General features: G+C 45.6%; 1 long non-coding RNA gene across 2 annotated transcripts; it reads right to left on the bottom strand.

Moving 5' to 3' along the window:
• Window positions 1-463: 463 nt before the first annotated feature.
• On the bottom strand, window positions 464-18803 carry LOC143543288 (uncharacterized). 2 transcript variants are annotated; one of them, XR_013137046.1, is made up of 4 exons: window positions 18783-18803; window positions 943-1096; window positions 723-833; window positions 464-548 (listed from the first exon to the last, which is right to left on the bottom strand). It is a non-coding gene; the product is annotated as an uncharacterized LOC143543288 (long non-coding RNA). The 2 variants fall into 2 exon arrangements; XR_013137047.1 differs by having other exon boundaries at window positions 943-1083.
• Window positions 18804-19587: the final 784 nt, after the last annotated feature.

Below are 19587 nucleotides of genomic sequence, written 5' to 3'. Positions count from 1 at the left end.
TATAGATACATGCGCTTCATAGTTTTTATCTGTGATCAAAAGAGAAAAAATTTATAGAGCCTATAATTGGAAAAAGATTGATAATCCCACTCGCAATTCATCAAAAACAATAGTTAAAATTCGTGTTTCCCATCTAGTTTTTTATCATTTGAATTCATAGATTCAACGGTATTCAAATGGAGCAATATTAATTGCAAAAAAAAAACAAAAAAAAAACTATGTATTTAAATAAGAATGGCAACACAAGCAGGATCACACACAAAAAACTTACATCCGCTCATGACATTTATCGGAAACGATTCACCTTTTGATGATTTTGTTCAACTTAAAAGCAATGTACAAATCTCAGGTGCTTTAAAAGAAGTGTGAGATAATATACATCACCTGTTGATACACCTCCACTTGCCAATCTCCGCCATTTGCTGACGAATCCAACAGTACTAAAGGGTTTACACTATTATATAAGCAGCAGAGTTTGGAGGCATGGGATTTTGTAATCTGGCATCCATAGTCAGCATCATGAAGCGTATCTTCTGTGTATATTCAGACTACAAAGTACAAACCAAACAAATCACATGATTTTAGACCCCCCTACAACATAATATCACTTGTCCTAAAGACTAAAGAGTTGTGAAAGCTTTTATTTCACAAAAGCAAAAAGGGCAATAACCAAAAACTACATAACTATTCAATTATATAAAAAAGTAAAGAACACGAAAAACCTGGCTTGTGGCAGCAGTATAAATCTCCTTCTCAACCCTCTGAGCTATTTTCTCAAGTTCCTGTAATCGCTCATATACGTGAATGGAAGATGCCTCTTCAAAGTATCCATTCTACGCAAAATAAACATTTAGCAATAGACATTATTATACACATACAAGTGTAGAAAACTTTTAACACAAATAAATAAGAAATTTGAAAAAGAACCATATAAGTGCATACATCTTGTTAACGGTCCTTTCCCGTTGCAGTTGAGCCCTCCAATCTCCAGATTCCATGGCAGGGTCACCAACAACGCAATTTGCACCTTTTGTGACAGCCAATTACTCGTATCCATCTTCTATAAATGATTGTTTTTCAATCCTTTTGTGACAGTCTAAAATGAAATTATTTTTCGAACATATTAGCAATGCAGGATCTTAACACATATAAATTCCTTTTACACGGTACAACATAGCTCGAAAAAAACAAACTTTACTGAAGAAACACTAAGTGAACCCACAGGCAGATTACGGATAATCTGGGAGTTAAGTAATGTTTCCTACGAGAATGAGGTCTAGCAGAGAAGGTTGTTCTTCAGGGGACTTGCAAAACAGACACCGTAAGCTCGTCACTGAGAAGGGGGGGGGGGGGGGGGTTCCTCCTTGTGACCACCCTCCGGCGTGAGAATCAGACTAGATTGCTCTAAATATAAGTGTATATTGAGAGATTGCTAGATAAGATTGAGATATCAGATGATGTCCTTACCATTCCAAGGTGTTGGAGTATTTATAGCCGAAGGTAGGTTTCCAAGCAGGTACAGCCGGCTGAATAGTATTCCTGTTCTACCAACAGTGGACTACGCACAGGCCATGCTGGTTGGTGGATAGGTTACGGCCAACAGTAATAAGGTCGGCTGTATACTGTTCCTTTACTGCCGGCTACGCACTGTTCCACCAACTGTAGGCTGCGCACGTCCCATTGTAAGGGTTGGTGAGTAGGCAGCGGCTAATAGTGACAAACTGTACTAGAGGGTGCTCCTCCTCGTATTGTTGTCGGTGAGCTGTCACCCTGTGATTAGTTCATGGGCTGCTCTGGTCAAACTGTCTGTTCCGCCCATACCTTATTAGGTATAGTACGAAAGGCCTTCCAGAAGCATACGGACTGGCTCATTTAGGCGGGAGTGTTCCCGCCTTGCTCATTCCTTCATGTGACAACTGAAGTAACGAATGCCTTGTGCGTGTAGCCTTGCTGTTAGTGCGGGTAGCCTTCCCTGATGGCTTGTATCCGCAGCTGCGGGAACAGGCGGGGTACTTCACCATTGGGAGGCTTTCCCTGCGGGTACAGCTGGCGTACTGCGCGTAAGGTTCTTTGAGCATGGTGGGTCCTGCTGGAGCAGTTGGTCATTGCGCAGACGTCCCTGTTTAAGGTGAGTCTTGCGGGTTCAACTGTGCTCTGCTGGGACCTACCTCTTCAAGTCCCCCCAGTCCAATGTTCTTCTCATGAATTATTAATAAGTGAGGTGAACTTTTGGACTTAGCAAGGGGTTTTGAAAAGGGTAGTTTTTCGGTTTTCCGTGGTGATTCATCCCGCGGTTTTCCTGATGTCACGCAGAAATTCCCGACTTTTCTGCTTGATCTTTGGGTGTGAAGCGAGTAGGTTTGTAACCTCCTCGCACGTCAGGAGCGTTGAGTCCCACTTGTGTGGATTCTCCATGGGGTCTTGGTGGTTTTCGACATAGTGATCAATCATGCTAAAACCACCAATTCCATCTTGGAGTTTCAAACAATATAGTTCTCGACGTTCCCGTCGTGCGGGAATGTTATTCACGTTTCCGCAAGCATGGCCCAGAAGATCCTTCTTGGTTTGAATTCCCTGCAGAGTGCTAAGTACGTGAAGGGTTTTGCCTTGACACTGTACCCGCACTCGTCTTACGGTTACTTTACTTCCAAGGTATTCCTGGCGTCAATTCCTTGCGTGTGCTAGGTATGTGAAGGGTTTTGCCTTAACACTGTACCCGCATCCGTCTGATGGTTACTTGGTTGCCAGGTTGTAAGGCCCCGTTACCGGTAACCCTACTTTCGTGTTGGATTTACTCATAAACACAGTTCTAAATATCAGAGTTAATTAAAAACTTTACGCGGAATATAAAACTTTCATAAAACATTACATATCGATTCATAATCATGTCTTAAAACATTCCTCTTGTCTTTCAAAATCAAAACATAACTTATAAAACATATCAGATCTTCAGATGCCAGGCTTTAGTCTTCTGCCATGTGTCCTCCACTCAAGCCAGCTGTCTCAACCTACTCACATGCGTGCATACTAAAAGTCAGCTACGCTGAGTGAGTTCTAGTTAATCATACAATACCATACAATACCTTATTACATACATACGTACTTAACCTCATAACTTTCTTTCATACACACATAAGTACTCAAGCCTTCATTCTTACTTACATACTTTCTTTCTTACTTACATACTTTCTTTACATTCATAATCGTACGTTTTAAAGAGCCTTTCGCCCTATAACCTCACAGATATTATAAGGGTCTGGTCCCTAACATCACAGATATTATAAGGGTCTGGTCCCTAACATCACAGATATTATAAGGGTCTGGTCCCTAACATCACAGATATTATTAGGGTCTGGTCCCTAACATCACAGATATTATTAGGGTCTGGTCCCTAACATCACAGATATTATTAGGGTCTGGTCCCTTGTTTTCGAATATTAGTAGGGTTCGATTCCCTCTTCGTTACCATACAACCATACATCATACCTCGAGTATTATTAGGGCTCGGTACCCTTTTCGTAACCATACAACCATACAACCGTCATTTCCTTCTTTTATTAACTTTATTACGTTCATACACATAAACATACATATCATACTTGCCATATTTATAACGTTACAACCTGACAGTACGTGCAATATCCGAAGATCGTTCACGTACCATCAAGCAATCGTTCATACATATCATACTTACCATACTTATAACGTTACAACCTGACAGTACGTGCAATATCCGAAGATCGTTCACGTACCATCAAGCAATCATTCATACATATCATACTTACCATATTTATAACGTTACAACCTGACAGTACGTGCAATATCCGAAGATCGTTCACGTACCATCAAGCAATCATTCATACATATCATACTTACCATATTTAAAACGTTACAACCTGACAGTACGTGCAATATCCAAAGATCGTTCACGTACCATCAAGCAATCGTTCATACATATCACATATATCACATATGGCATACCCTTATCACTTAGGATAAATGTATTAACAACACATCAAGTATGCACACAGCCCCGAAAACATAACAAGGAATGGGGCTAGAAACTCACCTGGATCCTGTTACGCTCGCCGTTGATCGTAATTCCTTTCTTTAACTGGGCTCGGCTAACTGTATAATATTTACACATATCAATTAACTACTACTACTCGTTTTGTATTTCTATCTATATATGACCCACAACGAACGGGGGTCCGGGGGTAGCGCCCCTGGCAGCGGGGTTCTAGGGGCGGCAGCCCCTAGCGGGGTCCAAGGGGCAGAGCCCCTGGCTGGGGTTAAGCTGCCAGGTCAGCTTGGAAAAATTTTATTTTCGATAACTGCCTTAACACATATTCCATTAGGTTTTTAATTTATTTTCTAAACGAACTTCACTTCAGGCGAAGTTAAACCTCGGGCGAACTTGGCTTCAGGCGAAGTTAAACCTTAGGCGAACTTGGCTTCAGGCGAAGTTAAACCTTATGCGAACTTGGCTTCAGGCGAAGTTAAACCTTAGGCGAACTTGGCTTCAGGCGAAGTTATCCTTAGGCGAACTTGGCTTCAGGCGAAGTTATCCTTAGGCGAACTTGGCTTCAGGCGAAGTTAAACCTTAGGCGAACTTGGCTTCAGGCGAAGTTAAACCTTAGGCGAACTTGGCTTCAGGCGAAGTTATCCTTAGGCGAACTTGGCTTGAAGGCGAAGTTACGCTTGAAGGCGAAGTTACGCTTGAAGGCGAAGTTCATCAGGCGAACTTAATCTTGCAGGCGAAGTTATCGCGCTGCAGATCTGTTTGCCCATAACTCCTTCGTTTCTTAGCCAAATAACTCGATTTTGGTACCCACGGAATCGTATGATCGGCGCCTACAAATCCCAACCATCAAATCGGCCTAAAATCGACGTTTTAGGGGTCCGATTTGGGCAGTTTGGGTTTCGGGTCCGGTTAACCCATCCAATCCTAACCATTTACAGTAATAATAGCTTTGTTGGATTGTTCTTACCTTACCAACTCAGATCTATCAACAAAATCTCGGGTTTCGGCTTCGAATCTTGATCGGTTAGTAAGTGTGTTTTGAGGAGTGTGTGGAGTTTGGTGAGAAATGAGATATTTTGGGATTTTGGGAGTATTTATATCCCTGAAATCCCATTCTCATTTATCCTATCTCAATTAATCCAAGTCCAAGACCCGCTCCTACTCGATATCAATAATTAAAACGCGAAATCACTAACATAACTTTCTTTATTCAACATTATAAATTTTAGGATGTTACACAGGTTATTCTTGGCTTCAATTCCCTGCGGGTGCTAGGTATGTGAAGGGTTTTGCCTTAACACTGTACCCGCATCCGTCTTACGGTTACTTGATTGCCAAGGTAAGGGGTATTTTCCCGCTCACTTTTGAATCTTTTTGAATTTTGAATTTTCAAATTCGAAGAGTTGGTGAAAGGATAAGAACAGTCCAAACCTCTGAAACGTCGTGCGACGGTTTCTTCTGACTGTGTCAGGATGTGCAGGAAGTTATGGTGACGTGACAGTACATGGTCATTCCAGTTGCTTTTTCAGGCGCGTGGGCGCGATTTTTCGGGCGCGTGGCCGCGAAATTAATGGTATGCGTCCTGTCAACAGCTGTTGCCAGCTTGCTTTTTGCCACGTGTCATAGTTTCATTGCACCTTCGTTTTCTCTCTCTTCCGCATTAATTTCATCGCATTAATTGCGATTAGTATATAAAGGGGGAGAGGGTTCTTTGTAATCCACACTTTCACTCTTCTCTTCATCTTGTTTGCGATTTCCGGCGAATACTCACCTTTTCAGGCAAGCATTCTCCCGAAATCGTTTTCTTCTTCTTTCCTTCACAAGATGTCGTCTCGTGATGCTGAATCCACAGCCGATGACAAGAGTACTGCTGGCGAGTGCCAGTGTGCTCTGCCTGGCGATCTGTACCGGTATGTCGTCAGGAAGTTCATGCTCGAGTCTCTCGAGCCTGAGTTTCCTGAACCCCATCATACTGTGTACGATGCCCCCAGAGGCAAGATCGGGGTTTATGCAGCATTCTTTGTTTATGGGAATCTTAGATTCCCATTGACAAAGTTTGTTTACCGTGTCCTTGAGAGGCACGGTGTTCATTTGACCGAGTTACACCCCATGGCGATCGCCAAGATTCGCCACTTCGAGTGGGTGTGCCGGATTTTGGGCGTTGAGCCCTATGTTGACCGCCTGATAACCTTCTACACTTGGAGGTGCATCCAGGGGTGGTATACCCTGACAACCCGAATCAAGGGTTTAAAGATCTGCGCGACCGAGCGCAGTCTTCGCTCGTGGAAGCGGGAGTTCTTCTTCATATCCGCCCGCGCCATCCCCATTGCCATGAAATTCAAGAACGGGCAGGCACTTCCCAGCCTTCACGCCTCCAGCTACCAGGAGGCGGAATGGTTTGCGAAGATATCTCGGGTCCAATCTCCGGTTTACCGGTTTGCGTAGTCCGGGATGGTGATGCTGGGGATGAGCCGGGTGTGGAAGGAGGCTGATGCGCGCAAGATTCCGATCGTCCTCGAATACGGTTCGAACTCTGTTCCTTACGGTATGCCTTTTTCCCTTTTGTTGATTTTGAATTTTTTCTAACTTTTTTCCTGTTTTATTTCAGAGGGGAACGACCTGCAGTCGCTCCTGAACCCGCGGGAGGCTGACGGTCCCGCACGGATGGGTACTCGGGCTTTAGATGAGAACGAGTTGCCCATCCTAGAACAAACGGCGGATCGGTTCGTGGAGGTCTATCCGCTAGGCCATGAGATCCTTAGCGCCCGTCGGCCAGGTAAGGCGCTCTTCGACCCTCGACCCCTCAATGTTGAAACCTCTGCTGGAATTCCTCTAATCGTATGTTCTGATGAGGAATCCGCAGATGGTCCTCCGTTGGTGCGGAAGAAGAAGGCTGCCGGCGGGAAGGGGAAAGAGAAGGCCTCCACTGCCGATCCAGCGCCTCGGTCTGATTCGGAGACCGAGAGCGAAGAGGTGGCGGGGAATCCCGGTGGTGATAAGACCACTGCTCCGGAGGTTGCAACTGTCACCTCCGGAGAGCCAAAGAAGACGACGGTGACCGGCGCAAAGAGGCCGGCTCCATCGGGTCCATCCCCGCCTCTCCGTACCTTTAGGCTCAAGAAAACCCGTAAGTACCACTTTCCTTTAGCTTTTATCTTCATAGCTTAATCCTTAGTCTTTTAACACTTTTCTTCTTTACGCAGGCGTGGATGTTGGCGCATTCCAGGGTGAAGGGCCGAGTAGTACCTCTCCGCCAATGACGGTAGGCTTGGTCAGCCTACCTGAGGCGTCGACCCAGGCGCCTGCGCCTGCTTCCGCTGGATCAGTTGCTCACTCCTTTGAGCCGACTGTTCCAGCCGAGATGACGTCACCGCCGGCTGTGAGTGCGATTTTTACAGCATCATTCACCGAGCCGGCGGTTACTATTGCTGCGGATTCCGCGGCAGCGACCGCGCCGGCGACCACGGCAGCTGCTACCATGCCCCCGCCATCGGCAACGACGGCCGGTCCATCAGGTACGCATGGGGCTTCCCGCCAATCTTTGCCACCTTCCCATCTGCCTGACCTCTTGGATGGATTTCCTTTGGGTTCAGGTGATGGGTTCGGCGGCTATCGGCCTGTTATTGACCCCACAGGTGCGTAGGGTTCTTCTGGCCCATTTTATACATATATATTTTATCATCTTTTCCTAACTGCTTTGTGTTTTTTGCAGTGACGGATTCCAATGAAGTGTATGTTCCCCGATGGAACATTCGCCGAGGAACAACCCTTCGCACCCCTGTGGAGTGCGTGGAATGGGCTCGTCACGCTGCTCCCAGTGGTGCGTTGGGGGAAGCCATGGCTAGCTACCAGGAGGGGAGACTAACCAATGAGCTTCGGGTTCTCCTGGCCCGGATGCAGCCGCGCGTCGAGCTGCTTTGTCGTGAAAACGACAAGTTAAAAGCAGCCCGCCTCAAGGAAGTAGCTCAGGCGCGGGCTGTCCGGGAGGAGAACCAAAAACTTGCCGCAGTGGCTGCGGAGAAGGAGAAGGCCTTCAAGGCCCTCGAGGTTGAAGTTCAGGCTCGACTCGAGGCCCGTTCCAAGGCTGCCCAAGCTGTTAATGAACAGCTTCGGCTGGCTAAGGAAACTGCGAGGAACGCAACCGAGAGGGCCACCAAGGCTGAGCTGTTGCTGAGCCTCTACGCGTGGAGAATGAAGAACTTAAAGCCAAATTAGAGGCTCTCCAGCAGGCTCATGATGCCTTGGCGATGGAAGACGCCAAAAAGCTCCAGGAGATCTTGGACCAGAGGGGGGTGCTTGACCATACTGAGCGGAAGCTAAAGGGCGTCGAAGAGGCTGCGGCTAAAGAAGTGTTGCTTGCCAACCTTAATAAGAGTGAAGCCGAACGCGCCCGTAACGAAGCTCAAGCTGCCCTCCAAGAAGCTCTGGCTGCCAAGGAATGGCTTCTTCGAGAAGCGTTGTCTCAGGTAAACTTTCATGTCTTTACGCTCTTCTTTGTAAATAGGGTGTTGACACTTGTATATTTTCTTATGTAGGTTGTGCATCGGGTCTTCTCAGAGACATCTTACGACGATGCTATGTGCGCAGCCCTCAACGCTTCTCACGAGGATGGGGAACGGGCCGGCTTCCTGCTTGGTCTAGGGTTCGTTGAGAAAGGCGTCCCGCCTTCCAACTTCCCTTTGTATAATGTGGATACTGAAGCTGCTTATGACCAAGCAGTGAACCAGTATGCCGCCTTCCCGCATCCGGTGGTGGAGAAGGTGAATGAAGTTGCTGCTGCTGATGATGGGCTAGCTATCCTTAAGGCTTTCCTTGAACTGCCACGCTCAACTGACGGCGCTGGTCCATGTGGAAGCGGCCCTGAAGCCTGATCCTGTAGATCCCTTCCCGCTGCTAGGATAGATTTAGTTTGTACAGATTTACTTTCTTGTAGGCGGGTAGTTACCCGGCCATTCTTGTAACGAATATTTATGAAATATAAATCTTTGTGCGGCTAAGACCGCTTCTTTCATTGGATTCCTTGCTTTATAAACGTTATATGACTTGCATACTTTAGTTTAAATTAGCAATTTTCCAAGTGTTTTAGAATAAGTTAACCTTTGAACGTGGTAGATAGGTGTGAAGTTTTGCTTCCTCTTCCGTGATTGTGCGGGTAGAACCGTCACTTGCACGTAGTAGGATGGCTAAACTTTACCATCTGACCTGCGTGTAGGTTTTCCTCATCTTTTGAGGATAAGTTAACCTTTGAACGTGGTAGATAATAGGTGTGAAGTTTTGCTTCCTCTTTCGTGATTGTGCGGGTATGACCGTCACTTGCACTTAGTAGGATGGCTAAACTTTACCCATATCTGACCTGCGTGTAGGTTTTCCTCATCCTTTTTTAGGATAACCTTTGAACGTGGTAGATGATAGGTTGAAGTTTTGCTTCCTTGTTCGTGATTGTGCGGGTAAGACCGTCACTTGCACTTACAAGGATGGCTAAACTTTACTTACATCTGACCTGCGTGTAGGTTTTTCTTATTTTTAGCGTTGTGTTTATGCGGGTTTTGCCGCCTTCCACACGTAACGACTTACTTCTTCCCCATTTATGCGGTGAATACCGGCATCAGTGTTGGAAGTTCATAAGTATAAAGGTAAAGTTAACACATTATGAAAGGAGAATCATTTCCATTAGCAGTGGCTCTAGGCCTTTTCTTTACAAGTTTTGGAATTGATCTACATATAACATTTGCGTAATTGAGCTCCATTCCATGTTCTTGGGATGGGAGTGCCATCGAGCCTTTCGAGCCGGTATGCGCCCTTTCCCAGGACTTCTTTGATAATGTATGGCCCTTCCCAGACCGGGGCCAGCTTCCCCGGGCGTTCTTGGTTCGAAGCCTCGTTGTTACGCAGTATGTAGTCTCCTATATTGAAGTTGCAGAGTTTTACCCGCGTGTTGTAGTACTTTTGCATTTGTCGCTTGTAGTTCTCTTCACGCACTGCGGCTAAGTCTTTGCGTTCCTCGGTTAGCATAAGATCCAACCGTCTTTCCGCATCATTGTCTTCTGGCTGAATCAAGACCCTTGGTGAGGGTAAACCAATTTCGACCGGGACCATGGCTTCAGTGCCATAAGTGAGACTGAACGGGGTTTCTCCCGTGCTGGCGTTCTTCAGCGTTCTGTTTGCCCAAAGGACGTGCGGAAGCTCGTCCACCCAGCCGGATCTGTGTTCCAATAGTCTTTTCTTTATGCCTTCGACAATGCTCTTATTTGCTCTTTCCACCTCACCATTACCTTGCGGGTGTGCCACTGAGGTAAAGGTGTGAGTGATTTGAAGTTCTTTCAGCCACTGTTGTAGCTTCTTGTCAGCAAAGTTGGTGCCGTTATCGCTCACCAAATTCTGTGGAAGTCCAAAACGACAAATAATAAATTCCCAAATAAATTTTTTGATATGTTTCGCGGTTGTTTGGGCTAAAGGTTTTGCTTCTATCCACTTGGTGAAGTAGTCGATGGCTACCACTAGGAACTGAACATTTCCTGCTGCTGTAGGAAATGGGCCTGTCACATCGATGGCCCACTTCTGAAATGGCCATGAAGAAGTGACTGGAACAAGTTCATTCTTCGGGCGGTGCGTGTTGGGTGCGTAAAGCTGGCAAGACCTGCATTTTCTGATGTATGCCAGTGCATCCGTATGCATCCCCGGCCAAAAGTATCCCGCGTTGTTTAGCTTGGCAACAACAGCGCGGGGACCTGCGTGTACTCCACAAATGCCTTCGTGTACTTCCCTTAGGAGGTAGTCAGCATCTTGGTTGTCCACGCATCTTAAGAGTGGGCCAAGAAAGTTACGTCTGTAAAGGATGTCATCGATGAGTTGATAATTCATTGCTTTACAGCGTAGTTTTCTTGCCTGTGTTTTGGACTCCGGTAGTGTACCTGTTGCAAGGTATTTTATTATTGGTGTCATCCACGTTTCCGTGCCTGTTTGGATGACACAAATTTCCTTGTGCGGGACCGATGGTGTCTCGAGGAGTTCAATGCGGATATCCTTTCCTAAGTGAGTGAAGGCTAATGATGCAAGCTTGCTTAACGCATCCGCAGATTTGTTTTCACTTCGCTTGACGTGTATGACTTTGCAGTCATTGAAATCGCGCATAAGGGATTTTGCTTGTGCGAGGTACAGGGCCATTGTGTCTTTCACGGCCGTGTACGTCCCGTTGATTTGATTGGTTACTAACATGGAATCCACGTGGGCTTCTAAGTTTTTCACTCCCATCTTACGCGCAATTCTCAGCCCAGCTAGGAATGCTTCATACTCGGCTTCGTTATTCGTACTTGGAAAATCCAGTCGAATAGCGTAAGTGTATTCTTGGCCTGCTGGGTTGGTTAGCTTTAGCCCTGCGCCTGAACCCTCGTTACTGGCTGCTCCATCAGTGTAGAGTCGCCAGACATCATTGATGTCTTGTGCTGGAGAGGGTTGAGCCTCTTCCTGGCACTCTTTTTCCCGCGATGCAGGCACTTCTGCAATAAAGTCGGCCAGAACCTGGCCTTTTATGGCTGGTCTTGGCTTATACTTTATCGCGTATTCCCCCAACTCAATTGCCCATTTGGCTAGGCGTCCCGATAACTCGAGTTTGCCTAGAACGTTTGAAAGTTTGAAGTTTGAGAGAATGGTGATTGGGTGACCCTGGAAATATCGTCTTAGCCTGCGTGAAGCGTGTATTAGTGCTAAGACTAATTTTTCTAGCGTAGAGTACCGGGTTTCTACATCTGTTAGGACACGGCTAACATAGTAGATTGGCATCTGGATGCCTTTTCGTTCTACTAGCAGGACTGCCCCGGTTGCTCTATTAGTTGCGGAAAGGTATAGGATTAATTCCTCTCCCGCTTTTGGTGCTGTCAGCGTTGGGAGTTCGATCAAGCGTGACCGAATCTCCTGAAAAGCTGCTTCCGCTTCAGGTGTCCAGCGGAAGTGCGTTTTCTTTAAACAGTTTCTCAATGTTGACACGAATGGAAACGATTTATCCGCGTGGTTTGCCAAAAAGCGATTAAGTGCCACTAGTCGTCCATTAAGTGTCTGAGCCTGTTTGATGGTAGTAGGTGATTCCATTTTGATAATGGCTTCGACCTTTTCAGGGTTCGCTCTGAAGCCATCTTTAGTGACGATGACCCCCAAGAACTTCCCTTCTTCCATTCCAAAGGCACACTTGCTCGGGTTGAGCTTCATGTTTATCTTCCTGAGCGTGTTGAAAGTTTCTTCGATGTCTTTCAACATCGCTTCTGGGTCAGGGCTTTTGATGACCAAGTCATCCATGTAGACTTCCAAGTTCCTCCCAATTTGGGAATGAAACTCTTTGTCCATCAGGCGTTGGTATGTGGACCCGGCATTCTTAAGTCCGAATGGCATCATTTGATAACAAAATGTGCCATCGGGCGTCCGAAAAGCGGTTTTGTCCTGATCATCAACGGCCATGTGGATTTGATGGTACCCCTTATACGCGTCCAGGAAGCATTTAAGGCGGAATGGTGCCAACGAATCCACCTTAAGATCAATTTCAGGTAACGGATAACAATCTTTGGGGCATGCTTTGTTCAAATCTTTGAAATCTATGCACATGCGCCATTGTTTGTCATTCTTCGGTACCATAACGGGATTTGCAACCCAAGTTTGATATCTACTAACGCGTACGATGCCTGCGTCAAGGAGTTCCTTGACTTGGGTTCTACACGCGTTAGTTTGTTCTGGCCCCATTACTCTGCGCTTTTGTACGATCGGCGTGACAGCCGGATCGCATTTGAGCTTATGCTCTGCCTTACTCCGGGGTACACCAGTCATGTCAGCTGGTGTCCATGCGAAGATGTCGGCGTTCCTTTGTAATAAGCGCTTAAGTAAGGTGCGTGTGGGATCAACAATTGTTGGGCCAATGGTGACGGCCTGGTCCGGGTACCTGCCGTTGAAGGCCCATCTTTCTGGTTCGGTGATGGTTGGTTTAGCCATCTTTGTTTTGGGTTTAGATGAGACAGATGCGATGCATACCTGGGGAATGCCGGTGATCATCGCTACACCCTCAGCTGTTGGCCATCCCATCATGCCGTGGACTGAGGATACCACGGCGTTGAATCTTGCCATCCCGTCTCTCCCGAAGAGAATGTCGTATGTGTGGTGTGGCTTCCTCATCACGACAAAGTCCACATCTTCTGTGCGGGAGCGTTTCCCATCCGTAAGAGTGACAGGGAAAGATAGGATACCCAGGGGGTGTTTGTGCTGCCATCAAACCCTTCCACCGATGCGCAGATCGTTTCCAGGCGTTCCTTGTCTTCGTCATCTAGCTTGTCGAAGAACTGCCTGTACATCACCGTCGACGATGCGCCGTTGTCAGCAAGAGTGCGGGAGGTGATGTAGTGCCCCAGCTGGCTTTTGATGACGATAGGGCCTTCTTTGCTGGGTCCTCCTGGCACTCGCGGGAAGCGCACCTCAGCTTCCTTCCACGCACATGGTTCTGGCGTTCGCCTTTTTCTTCCTTTGATGTTACCATGAACCATGTTGATGCTGATGTCAACGGGCTTTCGTCCGTTGCCTCGGTACCGGTTGTCGTTCCGTCCTCCCTTCTTGATTGATGCCACCAGGTGTGCCAGTCTTCCATCCTTGACGAATGCTTCAATAATATCCTTCAAGGATGTACACTCTTCCGTACCATGACCTTTTGTCCCGTGGAAGTCACAGGATTTGCTCTGATCCGCATTAGGTCGGTGCCGGATCACTGGAGCTTTTGGCCACGGTAGCTTTTCAGTGGCAAATATCTCCGTGACGCTTTTGGTGAGTGGCGTCCACCGGTGCTTTTGGCTTGAAGGGTGTGTGTGATTTCTTCCGCCAACAAGAGGGCGAGAGCTGGATGAGGTGTCAAAGTTTACCCTTGACTGCCAGATACCTAGCTTCCTCTTTTTGTTCTGCCGGGCGATCCGGACATTGTTCTCTCTTGTCCTCTGCGTGTAGAGGTGTGTACTCTGGGGAAGGTCCCTTCCCAGTTGCTTCTCCGTCTCGGCAAAGCGCTTGGCCGCCGTCATGATGGCATCCCATGTTGATGGCATGCCATCCTTACCCGTCAATGTGCGGATAAGCTCCGGGTATTCGGCGCCTTGGATGAAAGCGGCGCGAACAAGATCTTCACTTACGTTGCCGAGACTTAGCTTTTTGGAGTTGAAGCGGGTGATGAAGTCTAATAAAGATTCATCCTCCTCTCTAACGCAGTTGAGGATCGTCCACTGTTCCTCTGTGTATTTCCTCTGTTGGCTGAAGTGCTGGCTGAACTTGTTCTGAAAGTCCGCCCAGTCATATATGTGGTGGACCGGTAAACGATCGAACCATGCCCTGGCCGCTCCAACCAGAGTCATCTGGAACATATAACACCACGTGGGTTCCGTCCAGTTACTGACGGTTGCCCCCGCAATGAATCTGTTCAAGTGGTCGTCTGGGTCGGATAGACCATCATAAGTGCCAATGTTAGACATTTGTTTGGCACTTCTCGGGGCGATTGCTGTAACACCCCGACCAAAGGCGGATTATACATCGGGGCGCCACATATTGTTTCATTACTCGTGACACTATTGGGTGTCAATATTTAATAAATACATTCATTCGCGCACGCGCAAAGTAAACAAGATAACATAAAACATCATAAATCAATATATTATAAATCATAATATTCGAACAGCAAAAACTTGTCTTGATACATTTTAATCTAGGTCCAAAATAAAGAAAACTTCCTATGTGTCCACAAGCTCCAGAACAGCTACTGCAAACCTGAACATGTGTTAAAATAAACGTCAAACACTTGCGTGTTGGTGAGAAATCAAGTTTAATAGTTAATACATAGATAACAATAAATCTGCGCGCAACATGTGTATGTCTGGTTTTCAACAGGGGTGTAATCTGATCGGGACCAACTCTAAGATTCATAGACTGCCAGTGCTCACAATTGAGCTCACAAACAAGACAAACTGTGCATGTGTAAACAAAAGAGAAAATCATAAACGATAGTTCTCCCGTGTTCATCTAATGGTACCATGAGAACTGCGGAATAGACCGACAAGACGGTTAATGATCCACACATACAAATAAACAGCCAAGTCTACGTCCTCAACACATGGGATACTGCGCGACTAAAGTTCATAAACAGTTTAAGACTCTAAGTTTGTATGAACACATGAACATCCCAAAACATTAAAATAAAAGGGATTAGGTACGAGATTACTCACTTGATAAACGATGTGAAGATAGGTAAAGCAAGAACCAAACAAGCAAAGTTAACCTATAATTAAAGATTATTGTTTTAATGATTTGTTTTAATGTCTGGATTATAAGTTAGCATAATTAATAAGTAATTTATTATATATAATATATATTACCGGAAAAGCAGGGTAGAACAGGGAGGAAGACGGAGGCAAAGAGAGGAGACGGCAGAGGACAAGGACGAGAGCAAGGAGAAGATTTAAATTAAGTGTTTGTGTGTGATGTGTTAAGAAAATAACATTATTATTTATAAGGAAACCCTAGGGAACACAATCCCTAGAAAAGGGGAAAAGATCTCCAAAAAGTAAAAGAAAACAAAAGCAAAAGATATCAAAAGATATGGCAGCTGCGGGGGACAAGGAAAAGCTGACAGGGAACAGTAAAAGCATGGGCGGGTCAGATAAAGGTACTGGTCAAGCATGGAAAAAGCAGATCTCAAAAGATAATGTCAGTCACTTTTTCTGTCAACCAATGGGGTTGGTGCGCATGCTGCGCCGAAAGTAACTTATCAGACATCAGACAGGTTAGGTCAACAGCACAGAAGATAAGACATCATAAAAGCAAACAGCTAGATTAAACAGGAGAAAGGACTCAAGGGTTAAACGCGAGAAGGCATCGAGCGCACGCGCGGGGGCGAAGGCTGACAGAACAAACCTTAGCGCGCCGCGGGAAGAACTAATATCCTTGACGCGCCGCGGGAAGAATTACCATTCTTAGCGCGCCGCGGGAAGAACTTATGTTCTTAGCGCGCTGCGAGAAGAACTACAATTCTTAGCGCGTCGCGGGAAGAACTACCGTTCTTAGCGCGCTGTGGGAACAGTTCGCCTCGCGTATCGCAGGAACAGCTGGTCTTCGCGCAGGCTTCCTTGTAAGGAGTCTGGCGCGTAGAGCTGCGCAGACAACCTTAGGCGGGAAGAAACAAAGGACAAAAATAAGAGAAGGGGTTCAAGGCTTAAGGGCGGGACGGCGACAAGAGAGAAAAGAAGGCGGAAAGAGAGAAGAAGAGGGACGGGACGGCGGGAAGAAAAAGAGAGGAAGAGGCGGGAAGGAAAACATTATCATTAAAAAATAAAGTATAAGTATAAATAAATATTAAATCATAAAAGAAAGAGATCGGATCAGAGAAACGGGTACCTGGGTCGGGTCGGATCGGGGCAGGTGTCACAATTGCTTCCGCAATGTCCCTTGCAAACTTTGACTTTCCTGCATTTGTAGCAGTTGGCCTAAAGGTTTTTGAGAAGTCACGCGGGTTTCTCCCGCATTCGTTGGTTTAAAAGCTTCCCCAAAATTCCTTTTTGGCTGGAAGTCCGTTTCCTTACGCTTCCCTTTCGCCTTATGGCGAGGGTTTGCGTCGGTATCGGATTCTTCTCTCTCCTCGTCTGAGTACTCGCATTCGCTGTTCATATTGAGCTGTTGGCGAGTACTGCCGAATTCGTCAGCCTGTTGAACTGAACGCAAGCGTTCATCCAATTCAGCTTGGAACTCTCTTTGACGTGCTTCGGCCCACGCCTTCACTTGATCTAGTGTTTGGCGAGGGGCCCTCGTTCGTTTTTCTAACTGGGCATCAGTGAACCCCAGTGGAATATTTACTGCACTTGCCCCGGCTTGGGTAGTCGGGGTAGTGTTCGTAAGATTTGTATAACCGCCGGTGTTCCCCCCAGTTGCTGGGGTTGTGGTTACCGGGGTTTCTTGGTCGGTTACTGGCCTTGGGACCGGAGTAACGTTAACCATTTCTTCAGAAATTTTGAAAAAACTAAATTAGTTCTAGCTTTTATGCACGGATGGCGCCAATGAAGAAACACGAAGTGAACCCACAGGCAGATTACGGATAATCTGGGGGTTAAGTAATGTTTCCCACGAGAATGAGGTCTAGCAGAGAAGGTTGTTCTTCAGGGGACCTGCAAAACAGACACCGTAAGCTCGTCACTGAGAAGGGGGGGTTCCTCCTTGTGACCACCCTCCGGCGTGAGAATCAGACTAGATTGCTCTAAATATAAGTGTATATTGAGAGATTGCTAGATAAGATTGAGATATCAGATGATGTCCTTACCATTCCAAGGTGTTGGAGTATTTATAGCCGAAGGTAGGTTTCCAAGCAGGTACAGCCGGCTGAATAGTATTCCTGTTCTACCAACAGTGGACTACGCACAGGCCATGCTGGTTGGTGGATAGGTTACGGCCAACAGTAATAAGGTCGGCTGTATACTGTTCCTTTACTGCCGGCTACGCACTGTTCCACCAACTGTAGGCTGCGCACGTCCCATTGTAAGGGTTGGTGAGTAGGCAGCGGCTAATAGTGACAAACAGTACTAGAGGGTGCTCCTCCTCGTATTGTTGTCGGTGAGCTGTCACCCTGTGATTAGTTCATGGGCTGCTCTGGTCAAACTGTCTGTTCCGCCCATACCTTATTAGGTATAGTACGAAAGACCTTCCAGAAGCATACGGACTGGCTCATTTAGGCGGGAGTATTCCCGCCTTGCTCATTCCTTCATGTGACAACTGAAGTAACGAATGCCTTGTGCTTGTAGCCTTGCTGTTAGTGCGGGTAGCCTTCCCTGATGGCTTGTATCCGCAGCTGCGGGAACAGGCGGGGTACTTCACCATTGGGAGGCTTTCCCTGCGGGTACAGCTGGCGTACTGCGCGTAAGGTTCTTTGAGCATGGTGGGTCCTGCTGGAGCAGTTGGTCATTGCGCAGACGTCCCTGTTTAAGGTGAGTCTTGCGGGTTCAACTGTGCTCTGCTGGGACCTACCTCTTCATTTACTCACACGATACTAATATTTATTAACTTCAAGATGTACAAACTGTTAATATAAAATGCTCATTTCATCGGTTTCAATTCAAGTTTCCCGGTTCTAAGGCTTCAAACACCAGAAAAAATATACAAATTTCAGTACTTGAACAAAATAAAATCTTGTAACTAATGCTCCAAGGAATTAGAATTTTGAAAGATATTTGATTTGTCTCATCTCCAACCACCTAATTCTCACCCTGCGGGTGCAAACGAGCCGAGCCGCAGGCGAGGTACTCGAGCTAGAATCGATAAGAAGCTTGAAACGAACCGAGCCTCAAATAAAGCTCATTTGGTTATCAAGCCCGAGCTTGAGCCTTATATGGGAAGCTCGTTGAGCCTTGTGCAGTTTTAAGTTTTACCTCTTTGGACTCGTATTCATTAATTTCACACTACACAGCCAGGCTCGAGCCAGTCTTTGGCTCACTTAAGGTATTACACATGCTCGAGTCAAGCTTAGGCTCGCTTAAAGTTTTCTTAAAATATATAAAAAATAATTAAAAACACATATAAATAAATTAATGAATAATAAACGAGCCGGGCCTAAACTTGGAAAAACAACTCAACCGAACTCGCGCGGCCCCACCCCACCGTAGCCCTTAAGATTGAAATTAAAATCATATCAATCTTGCAATTAAAGAGTACACGATAAAAATTCAAAACAGTGTACCAAAAGACTAAATTAGTAATTGTAAATACATACCAGATGCCTTGGACGTAACAAAAGATAAAAACCCCAAAATTACAAGTATTCAAAAGTAAATGATCTGTTCGAGTGTGTGACAAGACGATAGATAGGCCGCTACATACGAAGTAAACTATGCCCTTTTTAGTTTTTAGTGTCTATGATGATTTGTCAAAAATAACACTTTTGTTCAAATTTGTTTTTTTTTCTTTTTACAACTCATTAATTTCACTCTTGTAAAAAGAAATCGATAGAAATTTAACCTATTCGGTTTTGAAAAAAATTTAGGTTAAATAAAAAAAACAGTCTTAATGGTGTGTTTGAAATTTTATAAAACTTTATATTTTAAAAGTTATAAAATAAAAATTAATTATGATTTAAATTAAATATAATAATATAATATTAAAAAAAGTGCCAACAATTTAACAAAAAATTCGTCCGTACTATTTTTTACCTAACATAGTCGCCCGACCAATTTAGTGCTACAAAATACACGTCCCGACAGTTTTCTTAGCCTAAAATAATTGCCCCGACCAGTTTTGAGCAAATCTTGTTGACAACAAGAATCTAGTCGTCCCGAGTTGTTTGTGGCGTGCATTTTGGGAATACCTTGCAAAGCGTGGGTAAAACTTGAAATAACTTTCTAAAAGCGTGTATTTTTGTAACTTTTCCGTTAAATAACTATGTTGAAGAAAAGTATATTTTACTACACATAGGGACTATATGTTAAACTTTGATAAAACCTTATGAAAAATTTTAACAGTTTACACTAAAGTAAAAGTGTTAATACGTTTCATCTTTATTGGTAAATATTTTAAAGAGA

Source organism: Bidens hawaiensis, unplaced genomic scaffold, assembly GCF_021521415.1.
Source record: "Bidens hawaiensis isolate Kalapana, Puna unplaced genomic scaffold, B.hawaiensis_p1.1 tig00013115_1, whole genome shotgun sequence".
NCBI lineage: Eukaryota > Viridiplantae > Streptophyta > Magnoliopsida > Asterales > Asteraceae > Bidens > Bidens hawaiensis.
The sequence above is the reverse complement of the archived record's forward strand: the minus strand, read 5'-3'. Positions and strand labels throughout refer to the sequence as shown.